Genomic DNA, 20,426 nt, shown 5'->3' with positions numbered 1-20,426 from the left:
CAAAATTCCGCTCTATTTTTTCTGTGATTGTACTTGTCTCTTCTCTCTATGGAAGACACGTTGCTCCTGGCCATTGTTGGCTGTCCATCTAACACTCTGGATCTTTCTTCAGGATGGTTCTTCACCAGTCTCTTTGTCCTCAATTGTTTCTTCACATCTCCCATCATCCTCTGATCTACAAAAGTTCTCCCTAACCTAAGACCTGCCCAAGCACTTTTCTTCTCTGATAATTGACTCTGAAGACGTGTTTTTTCCTCCTTACCATTTGGACACATAATGAAGAAAACCTTCATAACCTTGAAGCTTATGCAAGTGAGTCAGCGTAGGACAGCTAAGCCACGCACCTCTCTCAAGCCTGCATGCCTCTTAACTTTAGAGCAAGTCCTGGCTTTGGAACAGATGAGCATAGAGGGACCTGCCCCGATTTTCATAATTATGTAGATGGCCAATTAGTTACATAAACCAATGTCCCCAACCCCAGCCCTGCAGACCCAAGTTTTCCACTGCACATTTGAAACCAAAAAAAGGCAGATTCCAAGGACATAGTAGAGTTGCTTTTTTTTCCTTTGGTTGCTGGAGCAGCAAATTCTTGTCATCTGTCTTCATTGCACAATGAAGCTAAATGTTTATGACAGGCGTGATATACAAAATTCTTGGAAAAAATCACTTTTAGCACAGACTTCAGGGGCCAATATTTTGTTCTCCACTTCATCCTACAAGCTCTTCCTTCTGGTGTCTTCATCTATTATTCAGTCCAAATTATCTTTGTACTGTGATCAAAAAAAATTCATTCCCCTTTTCATTCCTTTCTCATCTCATCCTATAATAGTTCAAAGGACATGGAGGAAGTGGTGTCTCATGGGAAGAGAGGTGATGTCTCAGAAGCTGAAGACACAGCTTAACAATTCATACTTGTCCATTGAAAAATTTACAAGTAAGTGGCTTGCTGTGCTCGTTGTCACCTCTTGATAACATTGCACAATGTGTTCATGTTGACAGAGCTAAGTTATAAGTAAGCTTTATGAAATCATCCAGAATACGTACACATTTATTACATCATCGACAGCTACCAAACACGATCGAGACTCACATAATAATTTTTAGGCAGACATGACCAGGAGAACTTCCAGTTCTCCTGCAGACATGCTAGGCTTTCTTTTGCACTTTGTAATATCCTTTATGGATTAGAGCCAAATTTGTTGTAGCAATTGAGCAAATATATATTAAAAAAAATATATATAAATGTATAAATATACATAAAAATATGTATATATACATATATGTATGTATATGTGTGTATGTGTATATACTATATATTATACAATATATATAATATATAATATATATTATATATTATATATTTTATATATAATATATATTATATGTATATAAAATATATAATATATATTATATGTTTTATATATAATATAATATATATTATATATATAAAATATATAATATATTTTATATATAATATATATTATATATTTTATATATGTAATATATACACATTCACACACATATACATACATAAATGTATATATTATATATATACACATACACACACATATACATACATAAATATACACACACAAATGTGTTTATATATATAGACACACAAATATATATATACTCTAAATAAATGAATAAACACAGAAGTAGATAATGATGTGTGTGTAAAATAACTTTTTAGTAAGGGTGATTAGTAAGAGAAAATGGGAAGAGCATTTGACGAGAAATCAGCCATGTGGTTTTGATCTGGTTATTTCGGTGAGCCACCTTGGGATACTGAATTATCTGTAGGCTTCTGTGTATGTGTTTTATCACTCAGATGCCAGGAATCACAGCGTGTGACTTTCCTGAATGACTCTAGAGCCACAAGAACTAATCAAGTAACACTGTTTCTTTGCAAGGATGCCAATACCTAGTTTCCAACTTAAGATACTGCTGTGTGAAGACAGTTCTTGTGAAAAGAAATCCATACATTTATTACTTTTCACCTGCGATAATAAATACGCAATAGTACTTTCAAGTTATATACTAATGAAATAATTCAGTTTTTAAAGCCTTGTTGAGTGTGACATTTTATAGCAAGGCTCAAAATATGAGGCCATAAAGTGAGACTGCAGCAGCTTTACTTATAAGTCTACACAATTATTCAGCCTTAAAAAGGAAGGAACTTCTGACATGGGCTACAATGTGGATGAACCTTGAAAATGTTATGCTAAGTGAAATAAACCAGTCACAAAAGAACAAATGTTGTATGATTCCATTTATATAAGGTGTGTGGAGTAGTCAGATTCAGAGGGACAGACAGTAGAATGGAGGTTGGTAGGAGCTAAGGGGAAGGGGAAAATGGAGTTGTTCCTTAATGGGCACATGGTTTCAATTGGGAAGATGGAAAAGTTCTGGAGACAGAGGAATGGTGGTGTTGGTTGCATTAGGATATGAATGCAATTAATGGCACATAACCATACACTAATAATGGTTAAAACAGTAAATTTTATCTCATATATATCCCCGCCCCCACAGACATGTAAGTCTACACACTGAGTGTGTTCCTTACCACGTCAATACTTAATTTTAACCAAGGGGCACCTGGGTGGCACAGTGGTTAAGCGTCTGCCTTCGGCTCAGGGCGTGATCCTGGCGTTATGGGATCGAGCCCCACATCAGGCTCTTCCACTATGAGCCTGCTTCTTCCTCTCCCACTCCCCCTGCTTGTGTTCCCTCTCTCGCTGGCTGTCTCTATCTCTGTCGAATAAATAAATAAAATCTTAAAAAAAAAACCAACTTAATTTTAACCAAAAAACTCAGGATTGTCTACTCTTTGGGGATGAGTCCAAAGAGCACCAACCATCTGGGGGAGCCAGTTTGTTGAACTAAATTTTGGGAGACGTCCTGTGATAATGGAGATCAACGGATAAATGGGTAAAGCTCATGAAAATGGAGACATCTGGTTGATGGAACACTGCTGTTTCTTTTTTTGGTGTTTTTGGGTTTTTTTATTTTCCACGGGGAACTACAAATGCAGAATAAATATCAAGCAGCTAGAAGGAGAGATCTGTTTCCACAGCCCGGAGGTGTCTGGGGGCCACTGCTTTTCTATTTTGTCCTCTCAACAGTGACTCTGCTTTCCCTCCCGCACAGGCTTTTCTGATTGACAGGACTTATCCATTGGTTTTTTTTTTTTTTTTTTAATTCTCAGGTGCTGGCGTTCATTTGTGTGGTTTTGCAGATGCTCTGAAATGCTATTCTGGCACCCCCGTGGGTTGGCACCCCTGCAAGAAGGATGGATCATAAATTGTGGATCTAACACACTTGCAAATGTTTGGTTTCCTCTAGCCTACACGTTGTCTGAAGGGCAAGGAATTAAGAGCTGATCCTTTTCGTTTCTACCATTGTTTGGGCCCGGACCACAGTCAGGCTGCTTAAAAAAATGTATCCAAAGTGAAGTCTTGGCCAACACACCTGAATCTATGGTGATGCAGCCATCACACAGCGCCCATTCATTGACACCTACCATCTTACAAGTGCCGTTCCATGTAATGTGTAATCCAGACAGCAGCCCTTTTATAAATGAGAAACGGAGGCTCCCGGAGATGAGACATCTCGCATAAATCAGTGCAGCAAGGTAAGTGACAGAGGTGGGCTGTGACCCAGGTGTGTCTGAGCCGGAGCCCATGCTCTTCCTGCAGTATTTCCCTGCTATGGATTCATTTCTCTTTTTGGTGTGCCAAGTAGCTTTGCTATTTATAAAAAAGAACTTGAGCACAAGCCTCATCTAAACCGCTTGGTGAGGTAAGGGCATCAAAAAGGAACTCACTGTGAAAAAACCCCCCAGGAATTCACTGTGAAAACAAATGAACTTTGGAGCAGGCATACTGCACAAAGCAGGTTCACTCAGTGATTGAATCTACCCTCCAAATTTATTTTCTCTGAGAAAATGGCCACTATTTATTAAAAGGCAATTCTATTTATCAGATGGAGCTTTTACAAGCAGTTCGTTCTGTCCACTAGGTTAGAAGCTCCTAAGAGGCAACCGGAAATGGTTTTTTTGAATGGATAAAATATTTGGGGCTCTGCACAGGGATTTCCTCTACTGCTTAACTGCGGTCCGAAAACAGAATAGACTGCTTGCTCAGACATAGTTTGCAACCAGAATTATAGCGACGTCTCTCTGGTCCTCCAGTGTATATGAAAGTCCAGTATGGAGGGATTGGTTCCTGTATGTCTTTTCCTCAATTAAGAGAATTTTGCATTGCTTCTATGTTTGTGAAAAGTCCTTCCAAGTCCTAGCTTAAGGATGCCAAAATTAACAAAAAACACTGAACAGTTGGTTGCAAAACCAGACACGAGAAGGAACGAAAGGCATGAGTGTGATTATTAACTGCAATTAAACAGAATAAATAAAGCCAATCATCCAATCTGTGGAATCATGAATACTTTCCCGTGAGCACGGTATGGTAGATGCAAACCCATTTATTGCCCATCTGAGGTGTGTAAAATGTCTTGCCGCTCTCTTTATCGGGTGGGCTGCCTTTGTTATTCTGCAAGTGAGCCTAGAATATCTACGGGTTCTCTAGGGCACTCAATCCCCCCACACTTTGAGTTTGATGTTATCTCCCCATGCTCCTGCCATTTGTGGCTACAGGGGGGCCTCTCTCGTGGAGGAACGCTATAAAGTATCTCATGCATTCACAGTGAGGGGAGTTGGGGTCCAATACACAGTGACAGGAGTAGGTGACCATCGTGTGAAATTACAAACATCGCCGACTACCTGAGGCAGGGCACCCTCGGGTGAGAGGCACTGAAGCTGGCAGGAACCTATCAGGACCATTGAGCATTCCAGACACTCTTGAAGGAAACAAGGGTCCTAGCATGCAGATCAGATCAGTTAAAGCCCAAAGGCCTTCTTGAGGGGCTTAAAACCTTCAAAATGTTCCCTGGGGTGGAGGGAGTCCTAAAACACAGGCATAAGGATAGGGCTTGTTATCACCCACTTTCACTTCTATGGTGACCAAAGGAGCCACCATAGCCCTCATTTATGACTCGCTCTTAAACCCTTTGAAGTACCTAAGTACCCTTGCTGTCCCTTCCCCCCTGCCCGTGCCCCAGGGGAGGGAACATCCTCAAATTACCCTTCTTCTCTACCACCATAGCCACAGGCCGCCAGCGGAAGCGCTCGCTTCGTCTTTCCTCTCCCACACTCCCTTAGTCTTTCCTCAAACCCAGTCTGCACGTCTAAAACATTGCAGCCTAATCGCCAATTAAGAGAAAAGAGAAGCTCCTGGAAAGAGAAGGAATTTGCATTCCAAGACCTAGGGCTCCATCTGCCCTGTAGCTGGTAATTGACTGTAGCTGGTAATTGACATTCAGTGTTTTACTGGGTGATCATTAACGCTGCCCACTCACAGGCAGGGGACGCTGCCTTCTAAGAGCTCTGTTGGTTTGCCTAGTGACAGGTCTGAATGGAGCACAGAGCCCAGAACACCTCAGTCCCTAAGTGACTGGGTAAGCACTGGATTATTCGGGATGCCATATGTTTTATTGGGAGTAACCAAATTGTGCTTTTTAAAAAGCCCAAGTGGTGGACATAAAAAAAAAAAGGAACAAAGGTTTCGTGTGCCCACTGGGTACCGGCATAGTAGGAAGCACTGGGTTGGGGAAATACACAAATTTTTCATCCCCACCTGGGTTTGATTTGGGCTCCCTCCTCCAGCTGTCTGACATTAATCAAGTCACAGATTTCCCTGACACTCTTCTTCCGAGAATTGTGGATCGTTTCTCGTAGAACGTGGTGAGGATCAAATAAGAAAACAGACCTAAGCACCTAGCACAGTGGATTTCAGAATATTGGTGATAATTATCAGGTATTTTAAGTATATTATCTCATTACGCCTCCAATAATAATGTGGGGTAGGGCTGGCAGCTCCAGTTGACCGAATAAGCAATTTAAGCATCAAAATGTTATCTCTCGGAACATCGTTCAAACCCAGGTCTGCCTGGATCCCAAATGGTGCCTCACCTACCCCCCCTTAAGGGGCTTGAGAACCTATTGGCTGCATATGGTGATAGCAGTGGGGCAACCACAATTACTGAGCCTGTGGATCGCGAACCACGACCTCTCCAAGCAACTCAGCTGCAAGATGCCGCCCACGCAAGCTCGTCTTTATAAGCAGCCCTTTGGAGACGGCCTTCCTGCGTCAGAGCCGAGAGAGGCGGCGTTTCCTGTACTCGGGAGCCACGGCAGTGCCCCTTCCCGGCTGCCGAGGTACGGCTTGGTTAGGAAAAAGGACGTGCGCGTCTCTGAGCCGGGACACGCAGGGCGGCTTCTTCCCGGCGGACCAGCCGGGGGCCGAACGTGGGGTTCTTGGCTCTGCTGCGGAGGGGGTACCACGCGAGGACTGACTACCTGCTTCTGTAGGTGAGCGGCCCGGGATGGACTATGCTTCCTCACTTGGGGGGCAGTGGGACAGATAGCAGGTTCCTGTCTGTCTCAGTGAGGGGGGGGAGCACAGAAACAGATGGAAATGAAAACGGGCAGCGTTGTTGGGCTGTGAGCGTGTGTTCTTGTGTGGGGAGCGGGTGGGTGGAGGAGCCATGAGGGAGGGGGTCCCGAACCCCCAGGTTTCAGAGACAAAGAGCCTCAGGGGCTTCCTGCCTTAGCAACCTCCTTCTACACAGTGCGTGCTTCCTGCTAGAGCTTTAGACTGTCCAGAGCATGGATTCCCGGGCTGACACCTCACTGCGCCCCGTCATAGACCGAGTGCTGCCCCTCTACCCCTTAAATATTCCTCTTAGCCCCCGTTTGTGCTTAGATGACTATGGGCCCTCCTCTCCCGACGCGGGGGAGAAACATGTTACAGGTGAAGTCTATGTACCTGGACCCAGGTGTCCTAGATGTGAATCATTAGGGCTGCCTAGTGCTAATTGTGTCAACTTGCACGAGTAATCTAACCTCAGTCAACTCATCTGTAAAATGCACACAATCACAGCGGCGTCATAAAATTTTCAGAAGGTTTAGCTAATATGTGAAATGTGCTTTGAAAGACCCCAGCACCCAGTAAGTGGTCGGTGAAGGTGAGCCGGCGCTACTGCAGTGAGCAGACCGGGTCCCCTACATAAGCAGCACAAGAATGAAAAGACCCTTAGAGACAACCAAACCTCGACTCCCTTCCTACTGTATGGGTGGCTTTGAAAAACTTCTTTAACCTTTCTTCTGCTTTATAAAGCAAGCTCAGTTGCCCCAAACTTCGTAGCTCCCCGTTCTTTACCTGCCTAAGAGCAGGTAATAATGTCCTTTCTTCTGTGATTGGCTTAGAACTGCATGGTAAATATAAAAAATATCTAGAAAAGATTTCCTTCCTCTACCACTGTTCAGGGACCACTTAGAAGAATGGACTCCAATTTTATTAACTTTTAACAACTCAACGGCGTGGTCCTGTGATTAGCGCTAAAGTGCAGTCTGTTCTGTTCAGGAAGACGGCAACCCTGTCCTTTCATCCCCACCCTAAATCCACAATTCTAGAACTATTGCTAAAAAACTGTGGGCACCCCAAACCACTATTTGACAGAAAAGGCAGGTCACCTGTTCCTCCGCTCAGTATTATCCCTCTCCTTACCTTTGGGTGACCTCACTTAGGAACAATATTAAACTGTGACTTTAACTGGTTTTTACTCAGCTCATAACACAGTGGTCAGGAATTGGTTATGAGTTAATTTGCACAACCTCAACATAAACCCAAGCGCTGTCTCTTAGGCATCATTAATATCACGTGAGAGTTCTCTCCGAACATTCCAGAATGGTATGCCTCCATGTGCAAGAGCACATGTCTTACCTTCTACCTTAATGCCTTGCTATTTCCTTTAGATGCCCAGTATGCATTCCTGGACCCCAACCATGCCACAGAGAGCCTCGTTCCGCAGTGAAATTCCGGCTTCTGCATCCCTCCACCATTTAGACCTGAGAACTTGCCCTCTCAGCCTACTCAGAGAAGTCCTATAGAGAAGAGAGGAGGACCTTGCAAAAACCCCTTGCGTTCCTCCGGAGACCAAGAGCTCTAGGAAGTCTACAGGAGGCTCGAGAACAATTCAGCTCCTCTGGGAGAAGAACCCAATCGGCTGGAAGGCGGACACCTCAGTATTTGAGGTAAGTTCGAAGTCTTGCCCCTTTGGCCTAAACTCTACACTTTCTTGCCAGGCCCACCCTGAGCAGACCCTTTGCATCTCCCCCAAGGGACCCTAGCACCTTCCTGCCCTGCTGACTTTGCTGTCTAAGGATGGGGGCTCGTCAACATTTTTAGGGAACAGGCAGTCAAGGCAGAGGTCTGGGCCCCATTTTAGGGGGTCCTGGGCCTTCAGAGCCCAGCCCTTGGCTCTGGTCGGCAGCCACCAGGCAGCGAGGCGGGGTTCAGCGTCCAGAGCCCAGAAAGCCTGAGACTCCCTGGCAACTCGGTTCCCATGATCCCTGTGGGCAGAACGGGTGAGTCAGGCTCTCCTCCCCTTCCCAAACTCCCCTGCAGGGGCTGTCTGACCTGCTTTGACTCCTTTTTTGCTTTCAAGGTTGTTCTTGATACTCATCTTAACCTGATTTTACACGGTGTGATGTGCCTGGGGCCCCAGACCTTTCCCGGAGAGGCTGATTCCTCTCTCCTGCTGTTCAGTTTGCCAAAATGGGCAGGGACCGGCTGCGGAAGAGCTGCCTGGGGCCTCAGGGAACTCGAACGGTCTTTTGCTTATGTAATCGTTCAGTGTAATTAGGTTGTAATTTTCTAAAGATGAATTTGTGAGAGGCCCACATTTTCTATGGGATGAAAACCAGCGCTTACTACAACGGCAGGTAGCAGGAATGATGGGCGCCAGGAGGAAGAGCGCCTTGCGGTGTTGGGAGTAGAAGCCCAGGCCTGGAGTCAGAGATAAGGGAACCTTTTCTGGGAAAGCTAGGTGCTTCCTTGGTGCTTCCACATTTTTTTTTTTTTTAAGATTTTATTTATTCCTGAAAGACAAACCAAGGGCAGGGGGACAGAGGCAGATGGAGAAGCGGGCTCCCCGTGGAACAGGGAGCGCGATGTGGGGCTCCATCCCAGGACCCCGGGATCACGACCTGAGCTGAAGGCAGACACTTAACTAGCTGAGCCACCCAGGTGCCTCGGTGCTTCCACATTTAATTCTCAGAGCAGCTTATGGTGATGAGGACTGTTCTCGTTGTAAGGATGAGAAGACAGAGGTTCAGAAAACTTAGATCCTCTGCCCAAGGTCACTAAATTTGTGCTAATCAGAAACTTGGTGACCCTCGTATGCTGCGAATTGTCCTGAATGCTTTGCACAGATGCACTCATTCCTTAAAATTATAACCCTAAGGGGAGAAAGGGGGCATTGTGGACCCCTGTGGGCCTCATTTTTCTGTTGCAAAAGTTGAGGCAATAAGTTACCAAATGAATGATTATTCTTATGGCAGACCTGGGACCTAAAGTCTTGAGGTCAGACTCTACCCCTCTCACCGGGGTTTTGCTGCACTCCTTTTCACCAGAAAGTGGTGGTGATGGGGTTTTTTTCCGGGTCTGTCTGACTCCAGGTGTTGTGTGTACCTTCCGTTATACTGGAAATCCAAATAATTGGTGGGTGGTTTGTGTGTGTGTCTGAGTGAATATGGGGTAAGTTCAAAATATGCAGTCTTAGACCCCTCAACCACGCAACCCCTAGCTATTGCTTTTCTGCCACTTTCCGGAAGCCGTGTTAGAAGAGCTCCGTGTGTACCCTTCATGAGACGGATTCTGCTCACATAACCAGGCACGTAAGCTGGTAGAGAAACAAGTGTTCAACATCTAATGGCTGCTTAGAGCAGCTGGTTCTGATTGCAGTCTTCCCAGAGGACAGAGCCATTTCTTGTTCATTTTGGGGTCCCCATGGCTTCGCTACGTGAGTAGAAAATTGTTCTTAGACTTGATTTGTGTTTTGGGGGGAGAAATTCATTAAAGTTCTGTGTACTGAAACAAAACTGACTCGGGCCTGGAAAAAAATGAATATTGCTAGGTAGACAAGGGGAAAGTGGAAAATATTTTAGAAGAGTAGAACAAAGGATCAGAGGCGGAAATAAGCACGATGTCTCTGACCCAGGCAAATGATTGTATTGACAAGCAGAAATGGAGTTCGAGCAAATGAGAAATGAGTTTGGTTAGAGGATGTAGGTAGGTCACGGAACCTCAGACAGATGTGTCAAGTGGGTGTGGTTGGCCAAAGGGAGTCATTGACCATTTCAGAAGAAAGTCCGTGATGGGAACAAATTGGGCAGAAGATCACCCTGGTCAAGTGAAGGTGGATGAATTAGAAGGGACAGCTGGGAAGTCGGCTAGGAGATGGCCTCTGTAGGCCAGCATGAGGGGACGGAGCTACAACCACCGAAATGGTCATGACAGTGTGGCTCCCATGAAACATTGTCCCAGGATCTCAGGGGCAGATGGGCTTTGGAGCTCCTCTGTTCTAGCTGCCTCCTTTCCCCTCCTTCCCAGGGTTCAGGCTTCATTGTCTCAATGACCTTCTAGTGTCTACCATGTTTGGATGAAAATAGGAGTGGAAAACTACCTCCTCTTCTGCTTTTGGAGAACTGTATCAGAAATGTCTCTGTAGAAGGCCAAAATTGGCCGCCTGGGGAATTTCATACATTGGTCATTTCAAAAGAAGGAAAGAGCTGCTCTGAGAAAAAAGCATGAGATTATGGGAACCGTGAAACAAGTCGGAAACTGAATCCCAGGCTCAGCCAGGATAGCTTTGAGCAAGTCAGGTAAACTCTGTGTGACTCGTAACTTCTGTGACAGTGGGGACAATACATGTCTGGCCTTGGACTCTGGTCTATTTGGATGATCAAACAATATGGCTTGTGACAATGTTTTAGAAACTTCAAAATGCCTCATAAAGGAACATAGGACTTTTAACGCTCTATAGAAAGGAATGGAGTATAGTTGAGTGCCAGAGAAAGCTGGATTCAAATTCCAGCTCTGCCACTTTCCGGCACTGTGATTTGGGGCTCCTTCCACAACCCTCGGTCCCATAGCTGCAAAATGGCATAAAGACAGTCCTACCTCAGGAAGTTGTTGGGACAACCAAATCTGATAAGGCCTTTACAAGCACTTAGCACAGGGTCTGCCTGACATATAAGAAACAATGAAAAAATACGATTATTGATACATGATGACTGCATACAGGAGATGAGTGAAAAAGAAGCGTAATCCATGGCCTTGAACTTGAGTGAGTAAAGCGACGGTAGAGTTGGTGGTCTGAGAATGGGAGGGAAGCTGACTGTGATGATCTGGCAGATGTTTTGAAACTGCAACTCCTGGCATGGCTCTTCTGTTTATACACATGCCACAGGCACTCTTTTGACAGTGGCTGTATTTTGGGCCCGCTCCATATCGAGCGGCTGGGCTCCCTCTCTGACGCCCGCGTAACAAGAGTTGCTGGACTTCAACATAGTGCAGGCGTTCACAGCCCATTCCGCCTAAGGCCATGCCATAAACAATCGGGAGCTCACTGCGTTGTTACCAGATAGTGTCCTGTTTCAATGCCAAGATGGTGAAAGACATGTCATCACCCGTGCATTCCTATGGAGGGGCCATCCCGTTCTTGACCACGACAACTATTTTGTAGAAAAGTCATGTGTCTGTAGACACTCCGACAAAAAAACCCTTGCAGAAGGAAGGTAAATTGTCACAAAGGGCTCTTCTCACAGTGGTTTCAGCTGCTTGCTTGGATTCGTGATCATTCTAAAAGATGTTTTCTTCAGTCAGTTAACCGAGTCTTCGGTAAAGGATGGAGTAGTATGATCAGGTTAAGGTTGCGTAGTAGTAGGGGCCATGATTCAGGTGTCAGGGAGGAGTGACGATTTAGCAACCAGGCTAAGTGCCTCGTGAGCTAAGGGGTTGAGTTTGGTAACTTTTTGTGTTGAGAGAGCGAGCTTTGGAAAGTCCACCTTTCCAGAAAGTTTCCTCAGTTAATGACCAGACAAGCGGATCTCCACCCAGGAGGTCCCCTTTCCCAGATGAAGAAGCCAGCCGTAGTGTTTATACAACTTACCCCAAATCACACAATTTGTCTTATTCCTTCTTTCTATCCAACTATGCTCGGGGGGGGGGGGGCAGGGAAGCTATCATTGTGGGGATATGTAAAAAGAAAGAAAGGCAAAGCCATACCCAGAAGCCATCGATGATGATGCCATTTCTAGGTTGGCAAAGGACTTGCTACTAGAAGGATGTTGTAGTAATATGCAATGAACGCCTCTCCTACGGTAAGTGTCGAGTTCCTTATTCCAAAATGTCTTCTACTTCCCTGTCTTCAAATCTCTTCCTTAAGGGGAAATTCCTAATGAGCTCGTCACAGTCCAGATCGGTCTCCTGAGTTCAATAATCCTGTATCCATGGCCCACCAGCCTCCATACGTGTATATTTTGCAGGTATGGCAAACTCAATCTGCTCCACGAGATGAAACGTCTTACTGCTCCAGTACCCCTATCCCTTCTCTACTCCCCATCTCAGGGAGCGCTTCCAGCCATCCACTCAGCAGAGCCAGTGTAGGGAACTCTTCTTCAGCTCCACCCTTCCCTACATCAAATCTCACAACTTCTGTCAGCTCTATCTCCTGAACATCTGAGTTCTGTCGTCTGTCTCCAGCACCACCACATGAATCCTATTTCCGTGGAAGATTTATCTTCCATGTTGGTCTCCTGGGCTCCTTATCTGCTCTAGGCATCCCACCCCCATTTTGTCCATTCTGTAATCAGAGTGGTTTTTCTCCAATTCAAACTTTGCTCTACTCTCCCACCTAAGGTCATTTCTGCTCCCTCGGTACAGAATAAAGTTCCAAAGAACGACTTACAAATGTCTTCAAATTTGGGCTCTTGCTTCAATTTCTAGCCTATTCCCTGCTGCTCTCATTTGTTTAAAAAGATTTTGAGAGTGAGAGCATGAGCAGGGGAGAGGGGAACAGACACCCTGCTACACAGGGAGCCCGATGCAGGGCTCGATCTCAGGACCCTGGGATCACCTGAGCCGAAGGCAGATGCCCAACCAACTGAGCCACTCAGGCACCCTGCTGCTCTCCTTGTAAGCTGCACCAGACTCTTTTGGTGCCCAGCACACCTCTTTTGGCTCTACCATGTCAGTGTGCAGAAACCAGCTTCCAGGGGAGAGCACCTGCTTGTAAAAGCGGGAGGCCTTCTCCAGTGCCTCAGAAAGCTGCTCTGAGGAGTACCCATGGCAGGCCGGAAGAACCAGGTTGCTGACGCCGGAAGTTTGCTTCAGCCGGTGATGGGGATTTGGTGATTGGAGTCCACAGCTCCTTTGCCCCTCCAGCGAGATGACGGAGGTCTGTGTTCTATATCATTTTCCGGAGTTTCTCCTCCGAACTGAGTTCTTGTCACCTCCGTGGTAGCTGGCTTGACAACATTCACCAGCTATCTTTTCTTTCTGATCTCACTTTCTCACTCTACCCCTGGTATCTTCATTCACCTCCCAAATAAGCCTCTGTACTTGAATCTTTGTCTCAAGTCTGGCTGGGGAACGGGGGACAACTGAGACCTATCACTAGGCTCTGGCGTTCCCACGGGACTTCCAGTTCTCCAAGCCCACCATGTACTTTCCCATTTAGAATATCCATTTGGATAGAATATCCATTAGTATCTACTCCCTTCTCTGTTCTTCCGGAAAACTTCTACTCCTTTACAACTCAACGCTGCCTCCGCTCTGAGCTTTCTCAATCTTTTGTACCATGCTATTATTTAGCTGAATTGATTTTTTTCTATGCTCTATAGTGCTTTGTACGTATTTTTATTTATTTTACATATCCACTGGTATTTCTGCCCACATGTGTCTCCTACATGGAGCTAGGTGTTTTTTAAGATCAGGAATAATTTCCCATGGTCTGGACCACTGGTTGGCATGTGAAAAAGTGATCAAAACATTTTGGAGAATTAACAGATGGACACGTTTGGAGTTAGGAATGCGAAAGAGTCCTCTAGTAGCTGATTGCTCCATGGAAATATATTCAGTAAATTCAACGTAATTATGTACTTATTTTAAAAAGATTTTAGAGAGAGTGTGAGCGGGAGGAGGGGCAGAGGGAGAGGGAATCCCCAAGCAGACTCCCTGCTGAACGCGGAGCCTGGTGTGGAGCTGGATCTCAAGACTCTGAGATCATGATCTGAGCCAAAAGCAGGAGTCGGCTGCCCAACCCACTGAGCCACCCAGGCGCCCTACGTTCGACATGGTTATTGAGCACCTGCTACACGGCAGGTAGTAGGTATTTGAGATTCAATACCGGGCAAAACACAGTTCTCCTTTCTGGTGGAGCTGACATTACAGCACAGGAGATAGTAAATGACAAATATAATAAACTAGTAAATTTTGTATTGTTAGTGTGGTTAGAAGCTAATATAAGCCATGGGCGGGGGGGGAAAGAGGACAAGCAAATCAAAGTGCTGGCAAGGAGTGGCAATGGGAATGCAGGTTGTAAGTAGTCGAGTATAATAGGATCCAGAAACCGCGGCAGTAGAACCCCAGAAGAGGGTGTGTGATTAGGCTGGAGTCGTTCTGAAGGTTAGTTGACAAGGTTAATTACCAACATGCAGCACAGTAATTTCGCTTCCAGTGGGATAGACATTTGTGCTTCTAAGTATACAAGCCCTATTCTATCTAGGCATGTAATATCCTTAGTTAAAAATGACTGCTTTCTTAGCCATGTGCTCCCCAGGCAGATTGCCTGCTGTGAATCCAATTTTTAATGCAAAATGTTTTTCCGGCACAGAAGTGCACTGCCAATTTATTAAAGTTTGTGGAGAGAAGGATACCAGTAGACAAAAGCATATTAGAGAGGGGTGCTATGTGTGAGGAGATAAAGTGGAGGGGGGAAGCAGACGTTCTCCACTAAACTCACGTCTCCCTAATCATCAGTCAGCAAAACCATTTAGGTTGAAAGAAAAAAAATATTACCTGGGTGATCTCAGTGATTGTGCTGTACCTAATATACTAATAACACAGTGAATTTATCTTTCGAACTTTCTCGAAAAGAATTGCAGAGTAGGGGGTTAAATGTGATCCGGGGGTATAAGAATAATTTTAGGAATTAATGGTTTAAATAGGAGACTGACAGATTCTAGGGGAGATAATGGCTCACCGTAACAAGAGGCCCTAAAAATAAAATCCTGAAAGCCTATCCACAAAGGGTCTCAGGAAGGAAGGAGAGGCAAGAGGCACTTCAGCGAGTACCATGTCACAGAGAACTCTGTCAAGTTTGGGGTCTGTCAGGAGGCTGGAGCCTTCAGGGTTTCCCCCGGGAGCCCCCACATCCACAGGAGATGGGATGCCAAGGGGGCTGCTTAAAATTTTGAGGGGATCCCTGAGCACATGATAGCATCCAGATCCTTTACAGGGTACATGGGGTAATTCACACTCAACCCTGGGCTGCACGGTTAGCTCATCTCTCTCTCTCTCTCTCACTGCGCCTCAGCTCGTCGCACTGAGGGTTCCAATAGGGAGAAACTCCTGAACTTTCCAGGTGTTCTAAGCTATTTTGCACCTTCCTGTCCCTTTCCAGTCCCTCCTTCCAGCTCTATCCTTTCACTCCTGCCTCCTGTCCAGAGGACTGACTGCCCACTCTGCGACATCCCTATAGAGCATTTCCTCGCCTTTCTTTTCATAGCACATCAGGGCATTTTCTCTCTAGCATTTGTCTGTCTTAATCACAGTATAAAACCCATACCGGCAGAGTTCCTCCTTGCATTATATCCCATGTGCCTAATGCACGACTTGGATCCATAAAAGCTGAGTAGATGAATAGAGTTAATGAATTAGTGTAATGAAAGGGTGGTGGGAAGCATTTAACAATCCAATGTACGTTTCTTTAGTAATTTAAAGTGTACCACGTAGCAACCTTCTCACGAGGGTATATTATTATTTCTATTTTTCTAATGAAAAATGGTGGCTCAGAGGGTTAGGCGGTCTATGTCCTAAAGACAGCCAGGTCTTTAGGTTCTGGAGGTCAGAAGGAGAATACGTGTGTATTGTTTTAAGCCACCACGTTGTGGTCATCTGTTACAGCAGCTACAGAAACTCACGTACCAAGGTTCCAAGTGTCAGTCAAGAGTAGATGTATTGTCCCGACTTGGGAGCTGTGCCGTGAAGAGCGGCGTAGTTTTGGATGAGTCTTACTTAACCTCTTAGTCTCAGGGCAGAAAGCTACGTGGGACCGTTCTTGCAGGAAGAGTATCGTACAATGGCCTCGTTACCCGTTTGTGAGGTGGGCTGAGGAGCACCTGATATTTACCTTAGGACTGTCCTTGTAGGTAGGACACTTCCGGAGAGATGTAGCCGAAAGCCAAATTCACTGTGCCCTGCCCACCACCCAAATGCTTCACAGCAGTCCTGCTGGGAGGGTCCCAAGGAGCATCCTGCAGCCCTGGGAGAGTGGGGGCTGCAGGTGGGACAGGGAAAGGGGTTCCCTCTTGCTGAGGGGAGGAGAGGTGCTTCATACCCACATGCAACACCTTGCATCATCTTTTTGAATGCTCAGCAATGGTGTCATTATTTTTAGAGGAGGAAAATGAGGATTAGAGAAATTAAGCACTTTATCCAAGGTTACATGGTTAGTGGCTGAGCTGGGACTAGAACCCACATCCCTCTAGTTTCATTCCTAGGTTTGCACCTCACATCAGCGCCGTGGTTCTCAGGGTGGGACGAGCAGCATTAGCAAGACCCGAGAATTTATTAGAGATGTAAATTCTCAGCTTTCATCTCAAATCAGAAATTCTGGGGTGGGGGTAGGGAGCAGGAATCTGCATTCGAACGACCTCTCCAGGTGATTGTGAGGCCTGCTCAAGCTTGAAAACCACTGCCCTCTGCTGTTCCTCTTGGAGTCCTTGTGAAGGATGATGGCCCTGTTGGCCCAGGCCCAGGCTACTTGCTTCTCTGAGTCAGTCCTTAGCACGAGCAGTAGTAAGCGGCCAACGTACGCAGTGCAAGGACATTCTAGATTTGCCATCCTGAACGGTGGCTGAGGCATAAGGCCTTTTGCTGAAGGGAGGGGAGGAATCCACAGATTCAGAGATTCTGACTGCCTAGGGAGTGAGTTTGATCTGAAACACTTAGTAAGATACAAGTACACATCATCTCCCCTCTATCTTAGAGTTGTTGTTAGCCTCAGACAAGCAAAGGAAACTGATATTTCTGTTGACATCATAGCTACATTTTTAAAAGCACCTGCTTGTATCTGGAATTCTTGGCGCTAGATATGGTCCCTGTGTTCTTGGAGCTTATACACCAGAGAATGAACTTCAGCCATGAGAAGCCTAGAGAACTCCTATCACAGAATGAGCAGGGCCTGAATTGGATTCCGGTTGAGGGTTTCAGGCCTCTGTGTTCTCCTGGACTCATGAAAGATGTAGCGACCTTGGACATTCTTGGATGATCTATCTAGGAGGTTCTTTTCTGGCACAGATATTATAGGTCACATTGCCCCAGTCCACCCCCAGAAAGCCCTCCTGGTCTGCAAATGTCTGGCCACCTCCTCACACTGTGTGCTGTGGGAACAGCGTACATGGGTCTCCTTTCTGAATCATTGTGCTTTACTCCCACAGAGCCAGAGCGGGGAGGTGGCAGGCTGATGAAAAGCAGAGGAACAGCACGGTCTAACCTAGTAGTAAGATAGTAGTAAACTGAGGTGTATATATTTTGGTGGGGGAAAGGACTCTCGAGAGAAAAGCTTTCTAGGCAGTAGCCCTGAAGAAATAATCGTGAGTAGGGTGAATGGAGAAAGACCGAATTTTGCTTCCAGTTGTTCCTCTGTGCTCTCAGCTGCTTCCAACATAGTTTGCAAAGTGCAGGCAAAGGTTACATCCGCTCAATAGTTATCCAGCCAGTGACTGGAGTTTTTGATCTTACATCATTTAATCTAAACTTCTCTGTCCCCAAGCTGGAGTGAAACCCACAGAAGCACCAAAGCCTTACTTATCCTGCCTTTACGCTTGTGCCACAGTATTCTCATCCATCCATTCATTCTTTGATTCATTCAAAAACTAATTAGGGAGCAAATAGTATGTGCCAGGAATCGCGCTGTGACAGGTACACTGGGTGAGAAAAAGCAAATGTACTTCCTGCCCTCATGGAGCTTACAGTCTGGGGTGGGAGCCAGACTTTATTAATTTTTTAGAGAGCATGAGCTGGGGAGGGGCAGAGGGAAAGGGGGGAGAGAGAATCTCAAGCAGACTCCCTGCTGGGCACAGAACCCAACGACGTGACCTGAGATCATGACCTGAGCCAAAATCAAGAGTTGGAGGCTTAACTGACCGAGTCACCCAGGTGCCCCAGGAGACAGACATTAATAATCACAAGCAAATGTAAAACAGTGATTCCAGTGGTGTTGAGGGAGGAGTTAACAGGGCATGGAGGGCACGGAGGGTGGGAGAGGGGACAGAATCCCTGCAGAGATTGCATATGAGAAGAGACTTGGAAATGTGAAGGATGGAAAGGCCAGAGTGAACGGAGGGGAGACAGGGAGGGAGAGGGGGAGAGAAAAAGAAGAAAAGGGTAGGGGGGAGAGGGAGAGGAAAGGGGGAGGGAGGAAAGATAAAAGAGTAGACGGAGATAGGGTGAGGGAGAAGAAATTGAGAATGAGGGGTGTGTGGCAGAACTTTCAGGGTATTACAGACCCATCTTTATCCAAAAAGCAACAGATTTCAGCAGGAGAGTGTTGTGATCAGATCTGCATTTTGAAGATACCACCCTGGCTTCTTTGGAAAGCCAGGGGTTAGAGAGGGTGCGGGAGAATTGTTTGCAGGTTGCCTTTGGCAAGTGATGGTGGTAGCTAACCTTGTGTGTTAGTGGAGGGGATGGAGGGAATATCTATTTAAAAAGAAAAATTAAGAGGATTTGGTGATAGATCAGTTATAGAACAAGAGGGAAGGATCAAGGATGAATCCAGCTTTGGACTTAGGCAATAATAATGACCCATATTGTGTCTAATACACACAGGTACTCTTCTAAGTGCTTTAATCATTTTAAGTCAAATATGAGAAATAGGATTATTATCCTTATTTATAAATGGGACATCAGAGGCACAGAGAGATTAAGTGTATTTCCTTAGATCACACAGCTAGTAATTGACAGTATCATGATTTGAATCTAGGCAGTCTCCCTCCAGGTTCTGTGATCGTAACTGTCTCTTCTACAGTAAATATCTCTGACATTGAACTATCTCTTGGAAAACATGGGTAGAGACTCCTTTAGATAGACATGCATGGAAACTTATATGGTAAATTATCCTAGGTTCAGCCCAGTCTCCACTCTTAACTACATCAAAGAGCAGGGACAGTGGGAGATCTATGGCCTGCTAGAAGGACTTGGAAGCCTGGGATGTGGAAAGAACAGGAACAGAGGCAGCTGCGCTGTTAGAGGAAGGAGGATAGAATCAGAGCCAGAAAGCGTGACTAACCACATGATGGGAAGAGAGCAATTGACCACTCTAGTCCTCTGATTCTTGACCTTGAAGAAGGGGGCCACCACATTGAATTGCTAAGTAATGAACACAGAAAGCATAGCACAGTGATCAGCATATGATAAATACTCTTTTTTTTTTTAAATCAAAGTATAGTTGACACACAATGTTGCTTTAGTTGCAGGTGTAAAACACAGCGATTCTGCAAGGCCATAGGTTATGCTGTGCTCACCGTAAGTGTAGCTACCATCTGTCGCCCTACAATGCTTTTAGGGTATCATTGACTATGTTCCCTATGCTGTGCCATTCGTCCCCATGACTTCCAGTGATACATTTGAGTCTGCAGTAGGGGAAGCAGGAAGGATATGGCTCATACTTGTCCATCTTTCAAAAATGTGGCTAATCACAGCACTTGTTGAAGAGAACAGGTGTGGAAAATGGTCATAAGGACAGAGTGAATCCATCTCAGTGAGGACAAATGGTACTAAGGCAGAGCTTACTGGTGAGCTGGCTGGGTTTGTTTGTTTGTTTTTGATGTGTAGTTGACATACAATATCGTGTTAGTTTCAGGTGTAAAACAGTGATTCAACATTTATGTACATTACCAAGTGATCACCACCGTAAATCTAGCTACCATCTGTCACTGTACAAAGTTGTTACGATATTATTGCTGTATTCCTATGCTGTACATTACATCCGTGTGACTTATTTTATAACTGGAAGTTTGTACCCTTCCCCTATTTTAATCCCCACCCCTCCTTTCCCTCTGGCAACCACTAGATTGTTGTCTGTATTTGAATCTGTTTTGTTTTTTTTAGATTCCACATATAAGTGAAATCACACAGTGTTTGTTTTTCTCTAACTTATTTCACCTAGCATAATTCCTTCTAGGTCCATCCCTGTTGTCTCAGGTGGCAAGATTTCATTCTTTTTTATGGCCAAGTAAT

At 45.4% G+C, this 20,426-nt stretch overlaps 2 protein-coding genes across 26 annotated transcripts in view; one reads left to right on the top strand and one right to left on the bottom strand.

The window, feature by feature from the left end:
• PCSK5 (proprotein convertase subtilisin/kexin type 5) overlaps positions 1-20,426 on the bottom strand; it is a 447,222-nt gene that overhangs the window by 107,549 nt on the left and 319,247 nt on the right. The window lies entirely within an intron of this gene.
• Positions 1-20,426, top strand: part of LOC123781498 (uncharacterized) — a 138,688-nt gene that overhangs the window by 76,804 nt on the left and 41,458 nt on the right. For 20 of the 23 annotated variants that reach the window (XR_015722895.1, XR_015722900.1, XR_015722892.1 and 17 more), the window contains 4 exons: positions 830-934; positions 3,209-3,634; positions 6,000-6,427; positions 7,874-8,152. The gene's annotated coding sequence lies outside the window, so the exon portion shown is untranslated. The remainder of the gene's footprint in view (positions 1-829; positions 935-3,208; positions 3,635-5,999; positions 6,428-7,873; positions 8,153-20,426) is intronic. The other 3 variants (XR_015722898.1, XR_015722887.1, XR_015722884.1) reach the window with 2 other exon arrangements.

This window comes from Ursus americanus, chromosome 34 (genome assembly GCF_024610735.1).
Source record: "Ursus americanus isolate L20-20 chromosome 34, mUrsAme1.1.p, whole genome shotgun sequence".
Taxonomy (NCBI): domain Eukaryota; kingdom Metazoa; phylum Chordata; class Mammalia; order Carnivora; family Ursidae; genus Ursus; species Ursus americanus.
Note: the sequence above shows the minus strand (reverse complement) of the source record. Positions and strands in the feature narration are given on the sequence as shown.